The following is a 17,139-nucleotide window of genomic DNA, read 5'->3' as shown; positions in this document are numbered from 1 at the left end:
AATACAGTGAAGCAGGAAAAGCATGGCCTTTGGAGTAGAACAAAAATGGATTCTAATCCTGGATTAGTTACTTATCTTCTCTGAACCTTGGTGCAGACACACATTAAGTGTTCAATAAATATTTGCAGAACAGCATTCTAAAATTTTTATACTATCTACCTTTTACTTTTTTAGGATTAAATGAGATAGAGAGTGAAAGTACCTAGTTCACAGATGCTAGTTGGCAAGTGACCGTTTTCTTTATCCGTACATTATTTTTTAAGTGCCTGCCATTTTTTATTAAGAAACTCCAACTTCGATTAGTTCTTTTCATCCTGATACATGTCAGTTCTTCTGTTTACCATACAGATAACTGTTTTAGCTACAGAGCTGGTGTCACTGAATATACTCACTCTATTCTATCCCAGAGAGTCTCTAAAACTACATGCTTTGTGGATAAAGCAATGATGCTTCTCAGGGGAACTCAGAATTCACACAGATGTTAATCCTCATCCTTGTGAAAATAGGAACCACATCATTTTTCATTAATTTAATAGATAGCTGAGTTTGCTTTTATCATGGACACACACACACACACCCCTTGAGTATGGTGTCTCATAACCATGAAGTCTGATATGGTCATGGAATCATTAAACTCCCTTCCTCTGGGGATAAATTTAGACCTCTGTGACTTCCTGAAAGAAGATCATTTGTTTCACCTTTAAAATTAAGGAGTAGTGAGGGAAAGTTCCGGTGATTCTTTTTTAATGTTCAGCAATTTCTACACTTCCACTTAGAAGCAACTAAATTCACATCACATGACTCACCTTCCTGCCATAAATCTGGTGATCAATCTAAAATCCCCAGTCAGCCAGGCATTTCCTAGGTAACCAACCCCAAGTGGCTTTAATGGACAGCCCATAACAGTCAGAAACCAGCAAGAGAAAGAAAACACCTGTCCTTCTGTACTTTTTCTCAATATGCTTAAATAATTAAAAACACCATCAAGAAGCTAATCCACAGATAAGATGACATGTAAAATATGATGGCATAGTCCTCCTCTACCTTCATTGATTCACCCTGGAGAGGAAAGAGCTACTCAAGCCTTTACTTGTCCCCAAAGAAATTTCTTCCAATCAGGCTTCCCTGATTGTTCCACAGTGATCAATTCTTCTGCAGCCTTCTCTCACATTCAGTCTAAACAAGGAGTCTCCGAAGCACAAACAGTGAATCAAAAACAGTCGGCCACCTGTGTCTGTAAATGAAGTTTTGTTGGAATGCAGCCAAACTCATTCACTTACTTTATCACCTATGGCTGCTTTCACACTACAACGGCCAAGTTGAGTAGCTGCAACAGAGACCGTATGTCCCTCAAAGCCTAAAATATTTTCTATCTCACCCACTGCAGAAGAAGTTGGCCTGCCCCTGTTCTAATCACCAATTAAATACATTTTCTGTGCTGTTTATGGTGATGAAGATCTACTGTTATTTGAAAACCCCCCTCCTCCACATTAAGATTTTAAGTTCTTTGAAGCTGGACCACCTCACGTAGTTTTTCTCTAATAATACTATTTCACATTCACTTCTTTCTTGCCAAAGAACTTTGATGTGTGAGCTGTCATGTCCCACAGAGTCTAGTATAGTGTTGAGCAAACAGGAGACACTTGAAACATATTTGACTGATTGATTGCCTTTCTCTGATTTATTTCAAGCTCTAAGCAATTGAGCCAATGGTTATTTTTATCACTGATGTGATAGGTCATGAAGACCATCACAAATCCCTATATCAAATGGAGGCGGAATATTTCAAACCATTGTATGAAATGGCTTTTTTGTAACATTTCTGGTTGTCACTCGTTTCCATCCAAATCCTTTAAAAGTATTATGTGATTTTTTTTTTTTCCACAAGAGACAGTGCTGTTTCTGTAGAAAAGAACAATGTTTAGAGTCAGACTTGAGCTAAAAATCCCAGCTTGACCACTTCCTAGCTTTGAGGCCTCAGCCATATGGCTCATGTTTCAGTATCATTTAGAATCTAGACAAGCCAGAAACATGTTCTTCCTTTCACTCAGATGTCCTAGTCTCACTTTTCCACCTAGCAGCTCCACAGAAACAATGGTTTAGAATTTACCAGTTCCTGGGAAATCATATTGGTGAATCGTCTTTTTTAATTGTATACAAGGGCATAGACCGATCTAAAGTCAGATAAATTCATTAAGAAAAAACAATGATGAGAAGCAATGTTCAAGGCAGAAAATAAGTGATGCTGAGAAATACACATGCCTACCTGAGAAGCTCTGGAGTGACGTGACATTTCTTGTCATTGATTTGACCTACTTATAGCTCTTCCATGTAATAAATGGCAAAGCACTCAACACTACTAAATATTCTATTTCTGCACAATGTATAGTTAATTTTAACAGTGCTGTCTAGGGGCTTCTCTGGTGGCACAGTGGTTAAGAATCCGCCTGCCAATTCAGGGGATGCGGGTTCGAGCCCTGGTCCGGGAAGATCCCACATGCCACGGAGCAACTAAGCCTGTGCGCCACAACTACTGAGCCTGCGCTCTAGAGCCCACAAGCCACAACTACTGAAGCCCACGAGCCACAACTTCTGAAGCCCACAAGCCACAACTACTGAAGCCCGCGTACCTAGAGCCCGTGCTCTGCAACACGAGAAGCCACCACAATGAGAAGCTCACGCACTGCAAGGAACAGTAGCCCCCGCTCGCCGCAACTAGAGAAAGTCCACGCACAGCAACGAAGACCCAACGCAGCCACAAAAAAAATAATAATAATAATAATGCTGTCTAGTTATTTTGTGCTTGGTATCATATAAACCAGAAGGACCTCTTTAAAAAAAATTGAACTTACCAAGGGGATTTCTTTACAAAAACAAGTTGAACATGGTCCAACTACTTAATATTGTGGCCAAATGTAAACCTGATGTTGAAGTTTTTAAATGGGAGATTTATGTAATTATTTTGAGTTAATTCTCTCTTTACTCCAGGTATTAGATGCTTCTTTGTTGGAATCTTGTATTTACTGGATGCTTTTTTTTGTTGGATAATTTATAGAAGAGCCTCTGACAGGCATTATGCAGCTGGAAAACAAGACCAAGTGTGGAAAAGAGGTTTTTCAACTATATGAGAAGATAGCATAGTCACTAGCAATTCTGCACACAATTGCAGGTAACCAAAGGCATGAATTACCTTCCATTTTGCTGTCAAATATATAATTATTAATATTATAATAATTTATATTATTTGGCAGCAAAATGGATTTTATATTTATATTTGAATATGGACAGAGCTTATGTTATGGGAATTCACTTCAAATTAAATAATGAACCATGAAGACTTAAACTTGAGCATCCTTCAGAACTTTAATAATGATAAGTTTTGGCTAATAAATAATAACATTCTCCCCATGGCACTTATCTCATTTGATCATCACAGTGATCCTACAAGGTAGGCCTGGCTGGTATTAAAATTCCTATTTTATAGAGAAAGAAAGTAAGCCTCAGGGAAAACAAGAGCTTTCTCCATGCATACTACTGGGTTTTAAACTCATATCTGACTTCAAATCCGTTGTGCTTTCCAACCCTTTATCGATGTGCCATCCTCTGCTCTTCAGAAAAGGGGCAAACAAGGTCTCAACAATTGTCCTGCGTTCTCCCTCCCTACAGAGTTTATATGGCTTCTGACTTTTTCTCTGGTTTTGTCTCTCAAGCCTAATCTGCACCATCCCCTTGGGAGCCATTATAGAATTCAATTTCCCTTTTGGGGCCATACTTCTGGCTCCTTGTTGTTTTAGGGTAACTATTCAGTACTACCCAGTGCAGCTGCAAGACCTGAATCTATTTCTCTCTACCGCTGGCAGTTAGTACCTGCTCTAATAAGGTGTTTTGGCCTGCAAAGAGTCTCTGCACTTCATTTACTCTGGGAGCATATGTTCAGGGACTAATAGTAGAGACTCGAGTTCTGCCTGGGGACCGGGGATTGAAGAGGAGATGAAGACTATGAAGAAAAAATTCTCCATCTGGCAGGCCACTAGAGTCAGTTTTAGTCCCTATGGCTAGAGGAATAAGACAGATAGGATTGTTTTACTGAGAAACTTTATGAGACTCTGAGCAAAATCAAAACTTCTTTGGAGCCTTGTATAACATTTATTCAGCAAATATTTAATGAGAAACTACTGTGTGCCAGACGCTGTTAATGGACACTAAAGAAACATCAGAGAATGAAACAGGGAAAAATTCCTGCTCTCATAGAGCTTACATTCTGGTGGGAGATGCTGCAATAAACATAAACAAAAATATATACATTTTAGTCTTCCAATCCTTGAATATGGTATATGTTTTGATTTTAGTTATTTTACTTCTCTCAACAATGTTTTATAATTTTTAGTGTACAGATCTTGACTTTTGGTATATTTAGTTCTAAGTATGTTTTTAATGCTGCTGTAAATAGAATTTTTAAATTTCATTTTCCAATTTTTTCCTACCAACATATACAACCCAGTTGATATGTTTATATTGACCTTGAACCATGCAACCTTGCTAAATTCACAAACTATTTCTTGTAGTTATTTTGTGGATTCCTTAGACTTTTCTATGTAAATGACCATGACATCTGCAAGTAGAGACAGTTTTACCTCTTTCTTTCTGATCCTTATGCCTTTTACTTCCTTATCTTGCCTTATTGCAAAAGCTAAGATGCTCAGTACAATATTAAATAGACTGATGATAGTGGTCGTGCTTGTCTTATTCTTGACCTTGGGGGAAAGAATTAAATGTTTTACTATTAATTATTATGTTATTCATAAGTTTTTAAATAAGTGTCCTGTAACAGATTAAGGAAGTTCCCTTCTATTCCTAGTTTGCAGAGAGTTTTTACTATGACTTGGTATTGACTTTTGTCAAATGTGCTTTTACAACTACTGAAATGTTAGTATGGCTTTTCTTATTTATTCTGTTACTATTATCAATTATATAAAATTCTTAAACACAGATATATAAAAGAAGTTGTAGAATAAATGCTATAAAGAAAAATAAACAAGTTAAAGGGAATGAGACTAATGGGGAGTGCTGTTTCAAACAGAGTGGGCAAGGAAGACCTCTCTGAAGAGATAATATTTGAGTAAAGATTTAAATGAAGGGAAGGAGCAAGCTATGCAAAAGTATGAGGAAATATTCCAGGCACCAAATAGTAGAAGCTGGGTTTGAAGAGATAACCAGGGGCTGAACATACAAGCCCTTGGAGGCCATTGCAAGGAGTTTGGGATTTTGTTCTGAGACCCTGGGGAATCATCAGTAGGTTTTTAGCTAAAGAGCACCATGAAGTGATTTATTATTTTAATAAGATCATTCCAGCTGTTATGTGGAGAACTGAATGCAGGTGGCAAGAGTGGAATGGGGAAATTAATCAGGAGACTGTTTTATTATGCCACCAGGGATTATAGCATCCTGGATTAGAATGGTAACAGGAGGTGGTAAAACATGACCTGTTTTTGATTTTCTGTTGGATTGAATCTGGGCCCAAGGGAAAGTGAGAATTCAAGGAGAACTCCTAGAGTTTGGAGCCTGAGAAACTGGATGCATGATGGTGCCACTAACTGATGGAGGAGAAGAAGACTGGGAGATAGAATCAAGAGAGCAGTTTTTGCCGTTTAGATATTCACCTCTTTAGGTGAATTCAAAATAGACAGCTGGATATAGAGTCCTGGAGCTCAGGGAAGAGGTGAGAGTAGTGAAAAAGAAATGGAAGTCTTAAGAATATAGATGATATTTAATTCCACAGGGCTAGGTGAGTTCACAAAGGATGTGAGAGTAAATAGAACTATGCACTCGGAAATTCTAATACATGTAGTGTCAAGAAGAAGAGGAAAGGCCAGCAAAAGAGGTTGAGAAGGAGAGCCAGTGGGGTAAGAGGAAAACAGCGAGGACTAGGGTGCCTCATAGCCAAGTGAAGAAAGGATTTCGAGAAGGAGGGAATGATCCACTGTGTCCAAGGTCCTAAGAGGCAAAGTGAGATAAAAATCAAAAACGGAGAGGCTTGGGAGTGTGGTGGTAACTGAGGTAACCAGGGATTGCAGGCATAATGGGATCAGTGCTGGGGGTCTTATAGGGAAAGATGGGTACCCAATTTTCATTATGGACTCCCTTTAGGGATTAACCTAGTGGATATTTAGATGTGGGAGACCTATTGTAATGGTCTTATACCAAGAGCTCATAGATTTCTGGGGGCCTCCTTCAATGCTATGATGGGTTACATCATGAGATGTCTCTCCCCGCATCTGCACAGATGCCCACACCCCCAAGTCCTGGCAGTTTGGGAAGGACTGAGTTACTCTGCTCTGCATGGACCGAGGAAGCATCATGATGAGTGTGAGGTACAGTGACAGCTGCAGGCACCGTTTAAGCAGATTCCAGGGTGGTCAAGATCAATGATGGGAGCTGGAACGGGAGCGGAAGGGCACCCTTTTAAGGATTCCCCCCAAATGGCCTACATTCCTGCTTGAGAGGGTACGAGTGGAAAGCTTCCTAGTCACTGTAATCTGGACATAAGTGTGAAGTGACTCCATTCTATGGTCGTGGGTGGATGAGGCCGGAGGACATAGAAGTTAAAGGCAACCGTTCTAATATCGAGCCTCCTTGCAAAACCTTTCCCAAATAACTCACTTCCTGCTCCCTCTCTTTTAAAAAAAAAATGTAAAATTTGCCTTTTTTGAAAGCGTCCCTAGAGCAGCAGTGGTTCTTCAGAAGTTACATTTCAAGGGATATCTTCGTTTGCAGAGCTATCCAGAGTCCAGATGTTAACAAAGTAAGTGAGAGAGTGGAGAGACATGGGGCCGTCACGTACACTGTGCAAGTTCTTCTGCACCAGGGCACCCAGAACAAGGAGTGCTGTTTTCTAATTTGAATGAAGGCACCATACGGGCTAATGGCAGTCCTGAGTGTGTAAACTTGAAAGCAAAACCAGAGTACTCTTCATCTGTATAAAGTGGGAGGACGTGGATCCCATTTATGGGAAGATTCAGGTGAAAGATGGAGAAAGAGACCTGGTTACTTAAATACTTCTCGGGGTTCAACAGCTTTTTTAGCAAATCTTTTCAAAAAAGGCCATTCGTGATATTTTGTCTTCAGTTCTATATGGAGTGGAGGGTCTCTCCACATCTGTTCTAGCTCTAATAAGATACACACTTCTGTGTTTCCCTTCCCTTTCTGAGGGTTAGGATCATAGTCTAATTTGTCTTATATTCCCAGGATTTGACCAAAAGTGGATACTGAGAACATGCTTATTGCATGGAACTGAGCAACGCACTGTATGTAACATGTGAAGTTTCAGTTCTAAGACAATTCTGAGCTCAGAATTTTAATCTTACAAAATCAGAATGGATACTAAAAATAACTAATTTTTATTCAGAGCGCTATATGAATTATATTATTTAATCCTCACAGTGTAGTCTGTAAGGTAGACACTGTTATTGCATAGTCTGAAAGGTAGATACTGTTATTGCCTCTTTTACAAACAATAATAATAAATAATAATAATAATAAACAATACATAGTGTTTAATATGTTCCATGCACTGTTCTAAGCACTTTTGCTTATATTAACTAATTTAATCCTCCAAACAAACCTTTCAGGTAGGTACTATTATTCTCCCCCTGTTAATAGCATGATAGCAGAACTGAGTTGTAATTAACACACTTAGTAAATAGCAGAGCTTGGAAACTCTCTGGCTCCAAGGTCCATATGATTACATTGTCTTCCCAAATTCCCCAGCCCAAATAATAAACATTCCAGGATTTTCCAAAACATCTATATTGACTTCCATCCAAAAACCAATTATCATTCTGAACTCTGAATCCAAAAGATTCTGTGTTCTTAGGAGAGGAGGGAGTAACAAGAAATGGGAAAGTGAGTCTTTGAATGTATTTAATCCCAATGAAGCCTTGATGGGAGAAAAAAAAATCAAGAGTTTAGAAATGTTATTGCAAAGCCTGACTGCACCCTTTCAACGATCCATGTGCCACCCTCACAGTAAGTGGCTCAAGTACAGATTTCCCATTTGGTCATTAACCCCGATTATCTCACTCCCCCCACAGACTTGCCAAATTTACTTTTAACTGCTCTCAGCACTGAGACAGAAGGGGGGCAGGATAATGAATCTCCACAATGTATAATTATTATGAATGAGCAGAGATAAACTACACCTGTCAAAATAAATGATCAGCATCCGAAATCGCTGGTTTCTCCATTTACTGTTTTGTAAACTCAAGTTATTCACCCTTGCTAATTTCTCCCACTGCCGTTCCCACAATTTTTTCCCCTGATTTTAGCCCCTAGAGTTCACTCAGAAGATGCCTGTCACCCCCAAATTCTTCTGAGGATAAGAGAAAAGCTTGAAGTAAATTGTTCCTGCAGGAAATGAATTACTAAATAGCTAGAGTTCCCTGAAAGTATGTCAGACAGGGACTGGTTCATTGTGGCTCCATCTATCAGCGTTCAGCCCTTCAATAATATCCCCTTTTTATTCTTTTCTAAGGCTCTGCCAAAGTGACAAAAAGACAATGGCGGCACAGCATAGAAGTCAGGCTAATTTTAAGTGTAACTGTATTTAAGGAATGTTCAGCCGACAGTATTTTGGATGCAGAAACACTTATTTCCATAGTCTCCGAAGTTCAAATCCAACTAACAAAACTATTGCCGGTTCCAAGTCTGAGTCCATACTTGTGTAAAATAACTGTCTATGTGGTTTTTAATGAGAGTACACTTACATCTTTTTCCTGTGATTTTTAAAATTTCTTATTACCTGGGTCTATTGCTCTGGATTCTCAGGGTGCAAGCAACAGAGAAAAGGAAGGGAGCTTTGTTAGAAGGACAATGAGGTCACTCAGCAAATCGAGAAAGGACAGAACAATCAGACAGCATGTCAGGAATAGGGACACAGTTCCTCCTAGCGGGACCAGATCAGATTAATTTTAGCACCCCTCATTCTTTTGAGAAAAGATCTGATTGACCTTGAGAGAGCCATGTGTCCAACTGCAGAGGTGAGTGAACAGGATACTATGAAAACTGACCCTATAACCAGAGGAAGGGGAAATAAGAACAAAAAGAAAAATATATATAGCTTACACCCTGTGTTTGGTTTGTTACTGCACACAAGGAACCCTCAGGCTTCCAGAATTTAGTTCCTGTTTCAACACATGCTCTGGCCCAAGACACAAGGTGGATTTTCTTTGAGTTCTTTGGTGACAAGCAGCTCTATAAAAAGAAGGGCTTCTGGGGGTCGGCGCACGAGGTTGTTCAGACCATGCTGTTTCCATGGGCCTGTCCCTTGTTGGACTGCTCTGGGGGCTCAGAGTTTAGGGAGAATAAAGACTGTGTAGCTGGCCTCTATTTATCAAGCACCCTCAAAAAGAGCTCTCACACGCTCTCAATCTGCCGGTGATCCTGTGGTTAACTTCACCTTGAGGGTGACTACATCCAAGCATGGTATTCAAAGCCTGTGGTAACCTGCTTGGCTCAGCCTCCCCCCTCCAGAACAGATCCAGACCCTGCTGTGCCAGGAATTGCCCCTTTAGTTGCTGGATCATGGGAGGTCCAAAGGCTGCAGGGGCAGGGGAGAAAGTGGGGTGGCCGGAATATTGGCAGGAGCACTCAGGGGTCTTAGCACGGCAGCTGTTTACCAACCAGTACAGAATATTTCAGTAGGTGAACAATCTGTATGGCTGTGCTGGTGTGTTTCCGATATCAGCCCTACATATAACCTTGGAAGACTTAAGCGTATGGGTCTTTGGGATTTTTAAGCAGATAAAATCTAAGAGCAGTCTTAGTGATGAGAAATTTTGATTGAGTAAAGAGAAATAGAGGGGACCAAAAAAAAAAAAGGAGTTGTGAAAGAGAAAGAGGCAGATACAGCACAGACCAGATGTTTACTCCTCAGCCAGTCTCAGAGATCCTGCCCTCTTCCCCATAGCTGCAGCCTCTGGGGGCCCACCTGTTGCTGTCGGGGAAGCACTGACTGAGACCGCCCTCCCTGGCCAGGCGCCACAGTAACCATTCGCGTGAGCTATCTTAAACAGGAGGTCCTGGTAAGGAACACGGAACTAACCAGCCACCATCAACCGGAAGAATTCGGGAAAGGTCAAAAGGAGACACCAGACCATAGGTCCTACCAACCTCCAAGAATCCTCCTCGCTGGAATCCATCTTGGCTGAGCGATGCATGCGTCTCCGGAAAGGACCCTGAGTCAGAGTGATTGGCCAGAGATAACCCGGAAACTAACCCCGTTCCCATAAAACCCGAGACTGCGAGCCACGTGGCAGAGCACTGCTCCTGGGTTCCCTTAGCCTCCTGCTCTCTGCCCGGGCGCCCCTTCCCAATAAAGTCTCCTGCTTTGTCAGCACGTGTGTCTCCTCGGACGATTCATTTCCCAGTGTTAGACAAGAGCCCGCTCTCGGGCCCTGGAAGGGGTCCCCTTCCCTACAACAGAGCCAGTCCTCAGGAGCATTCTGGGAGCTCTAGTTTGGCCTTGGCATCAAGCCCTTTGCTGCCCGCCGGAATTAGACAAGTTGCTCCTGTTGGATATCTGGGCTTCAGTCCTAATCTTGAGCAAGAGTCCCCACGGAGTGACCCATTATTTAGATCCTACAGTCACCCTTTGTCCCCTGGAACCAGCTTCTGTTCCAATAATATGCCTAGGATCTCATTCCCAACCTATGACGGGGGCATGGGCTGCTACACACCGTTTCCCCTGCCATTCATCCATTGGTCCATTCACAAATATTCCCTGGGGACTCCGAGATTAATCAAAACACAATCCTTATCCTCCAAGAACAAAATATCGTACTCTTCGAGCCCTACCTTGTGCTGGGAGCTGACTACCTGCTCATGGAACTCTTAGAAAGCGACAACCTACTTGGCTTTTTGGTTTACTGCCATGCCTAAAATTGCAGAAGCGGCCCTCTACCCATTTGTTGGGAAAGCTGAGTACTGGGGTGGTCAATACAGACTGGAGAACTTGGATATTAGGACTCATCCTTCCTTCAGCACTAGAAGCTGCTCCATCCCCGCGAAATGGTACTAATTTAGCTCTCTTAGCCCCCCTTTCACGTTTCCTGGTCTTACTAAGTAACAAGGCACATCTAGCCACATCCCCAATGTAGTACCCTTAAACTCCTCCTAAATTTCTGGTTCATCATTATCATGGGGACTCTCGTGTTTTCCCCGTTCCTTGGGAACTCTAAGGCCAAGGGCTGTACTAGTCTGTACAAAATGTGAATGTTCAGCTTTCCCCAAAGCCTCTGATTTAATGTAAAAAGTATATTATATTAGCTTAGAGAGGTCACCATAGAAAAAGTCATCACCAAAAATAGGTTATTAATTCAGAAGATGCCTGATTTTGAGATGTCCTACTTTGTTACCCTAAATTTCAGACTTTGCTATATCCATATCCATGACTAGCTGCTATATAGATATCGTGGTGTTTACAGAACATAGGAAATTGGAAGCATTGGTTGAAATAAGTTTGAAGATATACTTGTCCTTCAGAGAGAAAATAAGCCCCAAAAGGCAAAATGTCACCTGTGGCTAACAGGCAAATTTTTGTTTTTATTCAAAGGCAACCAGGACACATAACTGGTGAAAACTGAGAAGGTATGAGATTGTCCTCCTCCATTGGTTCCGTAGTGAAGGAAAACCTGCCAAGGTGAGTGGGTAACATTGGATTGGCTGTATCTTGTCATTGCATCCTGTCAATGTCACAAGATGTAAACAGGGAACATTTCTAGGAGCAAATGGCCATTGGCCTTCAGCCCTGCAAGAGCCTGTCTCCCTGATTCATGAACCTCTAATACCCAGTGTTACCTGATTCTGACCCTCTTCCCAGGGCCACTCAGTACACTGCATTCTAACCTGGTCCCAACCCCCCAGGCTTCCAATCCCATCCCTCTTTCCTGTTGATGGCCATGGTTCATTTTGAAGGCCTAGTGTTCAGTCCCTCTTTCCCTCCTTCCTTACTATGACCTTGACTGATATTTAGAAGCCATTTCCAGCTACTTTGCCTCTGGATGCTCTGGGAAAATACCTTTCCCAATTCTTTTTGGCCACTGGGCACTAGAATGGTGCCTCCAGAAAAAAAGAGGACTGATAGACAAGCAGTCATTCTCTAGAATAAGCTAACGTTTATCTTTCCCGTAAAGACTAGCCACGGCAGGAGTCCATTCCCTTACAAAGAAGCTGTGAAGTCTATTGCCTTTGTTTCTATCTGAGATTTCATGAGGTTTTGTGCAAAACAAAACAAAAAAACCCTGATTTGCTGCCCAAGTGGTGAATTTGGATGGTATGTGTACACTGTGGATTCCCTTTGGTTAGAGCAGCAGGGCCTCCCAGCTGGGTCTTCTGGGCCCATTCTCGGCTGTTGAAGCCATCTCTACAAAAGATACTCATCACTTTTGGCAATTTGGTACACTGTAATAATTAATTGGCAGCTTATGTGATTGATAACAGAACCCTTAAAACAGATTTTTTCTCTCTCTCCTGTCCCCTTGTCAAAAGTTCAGGGCTTAATTGTTCTTCCAGAGCATTATTGAGAGAGTTGGGGGAGGGTGTGGAACTCAAAACAAAACTGATGCCCATGTGAGAAATTTTCTAAACACGTTCCGTCACGCACCTGCTTGCTGGGCAATGAGATTTGTTGGGAAGAATGTATGAAAAGGGAAAGTGACTCCTAGATTTAATGTGCTCCTGGATTTAGTTGTTTATAAAAGCAGGGAAGCAAAAGTGGTTTCTGGTTCTGTTCTTTAGAAAATGTTCGTGATATACCTCAGTCTCACCATGTAAAGCTCCATCAAGTTATGTTTTGGTAGCAAGAACTCTGGACTCCGAATTCTAGATCTAACTTCTGCCCCCAGCACATCATGTGACATAGACTACATATGCATTTATTCATTCACAAATATTTACTGAGCACCTACTATGTGCCAAACACTCTACTAGGCACCAGGAATACCTACGTAAGTACTGTAGACACCACCCCTACAGTGCAGAGGTCATGTAAAAGTGGAATTAGATCCAGCAAAATGGAGGCCAATGGTGACTCTAGCAAGAGCCATTTTCCATGAAGTAATAGTGTCAGAAGCTTTGGGGTTGGGGGGATGGTTTAAAGAGTGACAGGTGGGAGAGGAATTGGAGGTAGCAAGGACAAACAAGTATTTCTAAACTTTTCAATAAGGCAAACATATCTGAATTGCCCATGCTTAGAGAAGAGACATTATAGGCCAATCCCCCTCCCTCAGATATAGCAAATGGATAATGCCAAAATTAACCACTTGATGGGAGATTTCTCTCAACAGAGTTTAAATTCAGAATGATTTGGATTCTGTTCTCCTGGAACAGAATGACTGTCATCTTAACAAGGCTTAACCAAGGAAGATTTACTATCCTATGTCTACACTCTTACCCTCAAATACCACTGATTCTCTGGTATGGCCTTTGGCAACTATAACATGAGCTTAGACTAAGGGCTGGGATCTTAAACACAGTTTTGCTTGGGGTAGATGCTCCAAGGACTGAGAATTGACATGTTTAAAAATTTTGTGGATGTTGGGTTAGTGCTGGGAAAATCTTATGCATACTGTTGATGAAATCCTTTCTTGACTAAAGCTTCTGCGCTGTTTACCTCTTTTTTTAATAGCAAAATTTCTCAACATGCAAAAGAACAGTACCTGGGGGGCTTCCCTGGTGGCGCAGTGGTTGAGAATCTGCCTGCTAATGCAGGGGACACGGGTTCGAGCCCTGGTCTGGGAAGATCCCACATGCCGCAGAGCAACTAAGCCAGTGCACCACAACTACTGAGCCTGCGCGTCTGGAGCCTGTGCTCCGCAACATGAGAGGCCGCAATAGTGAGAGGCCCGCGCACCGCAATGAAGAGTGGCCCCCACTTGCCGCAACTAGAGAAAGCCCTCACAGAAACAAAGACCCAACACAGCCAAAAATAAATAAATTAATTAATTAAAAAAAAAAAACAGTACCTGGAACATAGCAGACATACATAACATACATATATATATATATATGTGTGTGTGTGTGTGTGTGTGTGTGTGTGTGTGTGTGTGTGTGTTTGTTGTTGTTGTTAGTATTACTATTATTTCCAGGACTTAATCCTCCTGCATCTGTAATCAGGACTTTGATGATGGATGTCCACATAACACTGGTAAATTTTTTTTTAAGATTTTGTTTTTTGATGTGGACCATTTTTAAAGTCTTTATTGAATTTGTTACAATATTGCTTCCGTTTTATGTTTTGGTTTTTTGGCCAGGAGGCATGAGGGATCTCAGCTCCCCGACCAGGGAGAACCTGCACCCCCTGCATTAGAAGGCGAAGTCTTAACCACTGGACCTCCAGGTAACTCCCACACTGGTAATTTTGAATGCTGAGCAGGTGGTCACAGAAAGCTACCAAAAAGAAACACTTTTATACATAGTAGAGTTTGAAAAACTATGAAATTGATCAGTATAGTTCAGTTTGGCAGGGATGGAGAAGCCTGGGTGAATGGTTCTTGAGATACCTGTGTTAAGATGCAAGTAACAGATAACATTGACACAACCGATCTAAACAGTAAGAAAGTTTTAAAATTTCAAATTGCAAGCATCCTGAGGTAAGATGGCTTCAGAATTGATTAATAAACGTTCAGTGACATTATTAAGGACCCATCTTTCTTCTCTTTCTCGATTGTACCATAGTATGAGCTTTGTGCTTGGTGAAATCATGGTCATAGGACGGCTGCTGCCATTTCAAGCATTACATGCAAACACCAAAATGTCCAAAGGAAGGAGGGGGCTGTCTCTTCTACTGTGTCCCTTTTTGTCGGTAATGAAACCTATCCCTCAAAGCTGCAGCATATTTCTCATATCTCATTGGCCAGAACTGCCTTAAGTCATAACTCTAAATCAATTTCTGGCAAGGGGTATGTGCCTCAATGGTATATTTAGACTAATAAGGATTTGCCCTGGAGCTGGGGGCTTTGCCAATAAGGATGAAGGGAGAATGGCCTTGGCAGTAGGCAGCGCACACCATCTGTACAGCAGAATTACTGTATGGCCAGCACGTGGACAGTTTGCAGACTGGTTGCTTTGCAGAGAATAATCAGGCCTCCTGGGATAACTTTCAGTGAAAGGGTGTGGTACATATATACAATGGAATATTACTCAGCCATAAAAAGGAACGAAACTGGGTCATTTGTAGAGACTGGATGGACCTAGAGACTGTCATACAGAGTGAAGTAAGTCAGAAAGAGAAAAACAAATAGCCTAGGAGTGTTTTATAAACAAATATTTAACAATGAGCTGCTCTTCTGAGCTAGGGGTGATAAGGGAACAGACTTGGAAATACTGCCTCAGGCTATTTCCTGCTAGATGTGCATTTATGGCCACTGACCAAAAACTTTCTATGGACAATGGATATTCCAAACTTCCCTTAAGACCCCCTGGCTGGAAGAGTCAGTTACACTACAAATTTAGTGTGAGACCAGCTCTCCAGCATGGTTTGAGGCACGGTTCCTAATCTCTTGAGCCCGTTTCTTCTGCCCTGCCAATGATCTGTAAATGATCTCTCTTCTGCTTAGTCATCTAGAATCACTTTGTGTTGATCACAATCAAGATCCTTAGCTGATGATGTATCTCTCTTCAATTTCCACATCTGAATTTGGGAACTTGCCTTCTACCAAGACCTAAATAATGGGGATTTCCCCAAAACAGGGGTGGGATTCTGATCCTGGAAAGCAAAAAAAAAAAAAACCATTAATACTCTGAGTGTACTCTTACATACATTATCTCCAATTCTCACAGTGGTCTCTTAATTTGTTATTACTATACCCATTTTAGAAATGAAATAAATCAAGGCTCAAAGAGATAAAGCAACTCATGTGAAGTCACGTAAGCAAGCAGAGCTGCTACTAAGCCCATTAAGTTCTGATTCCCAGTGAGCATTCTAAGCCAGATCTTTCTAATTCCTAACGCTTTGCTATTTTCCACGATGACACACCCTTTCGTTAACAGAAAGTAAAAACACAACATGGCACCAAACACAAAAGCCAAGATCTACAAGAAACCCTTCCCTCCAGGGAAAGCACATTCTTCCTAGTAGTAAATTTTGAGGGTTTTCTAAACAGAGTCCTTATATAGGAAGATTCAGTAGGGTGACAATGTCCTTACCAAGAGTTTCCGCAGCAAACACGGGGTAGGGGTCGTGGGGGAGAACCTCTTCTGCTGGTTCTTGAGGCAGCAACTGCACCATATCTAAGAGTACAGGGTTGGAAGCCACCCACACCTGACTTTGAACCCTGACTCCGCCCTTGAGCTGTGGCGTCCTGGGTGCATTTCTTAACCTCTCTGAGCTTCATCTTAGTCTTCTGAGCAACGGGGATAACAATAGAACCATCCCCTTTGTCATGAGGGTTGAAAGATAATGCATTTAAAGCACTTAGCGCAATGTCTGACATACGTTAAATGCTCAACAAAGGTTGGCTATTCTCATCCTCGGGTGACCTTTGATAAAAGACGAAGGCATTCCACAGAGGAGCAAGTCAGCGAAGGGTTCAGAGGGAGACCGCCGTGATGTAGCTGAAGCCTCACGTTGGTCCAACTTGATCCTGAATCTCTACCAGAGTGAATTAAGGCTGAGTTTTGTTTTATTTTTTCCCCAGGGAGATGATAACATCCACCCTCCCTAATTCACAGAGTCATTAAGTGGACAAAATAAGATAATGTGTGTGCAAAAAAAGCACTAGGAAAAAAGTTAAGTGCCATAAAGTTGCAAGGTATTGTTGTCCTTATGGCTGTTATTGTTTTTGGAAAGCTTTTACGCTGGTGAATAATAAGACTTGCCCTTGAAAGCCCTTAAGTATGTAAGGTCTAAATATGTGAAAAAAAAAAAAAAAAGTTTGTGGAATTTAAATTAGTCTGGCAAAAGGAAGGCTGAACAGGGTGATTTAATCATTTTTTGTAACTTGAATATTGCCTCCATAGGGAAGGTTATGACCAAATCGTTTGATTTCTACTAAGGTCTGAACAATAGGAAATTAGTTTCAAGTGCAAGTGGAAGAGATTAGGTTAACTCCAAGAGATTTCATTGGAAGGATTAAAGCTGTCATA

This window comes from Balaenoptera musculus, chromosome 10, assembly GCF_009873245.2.
Source record: "Balaenoptera musculus isolate JJ_BM4_2016_0621 chromosome 10, mBalMus1.pri.v3, whole genome shotgun sequence".
Taxonomy (NCBI): Eukaryota; Metazoa; Chordata; class Mammalia; order Artiodactyla; family Balaenopteridae; genus Balaenoptera; species Balaenoptera musculus.
The sequence above is the reverse complement of the archived record's forward strand: the minus strand, read 5'-3'. Positions refer to the sequence as shown.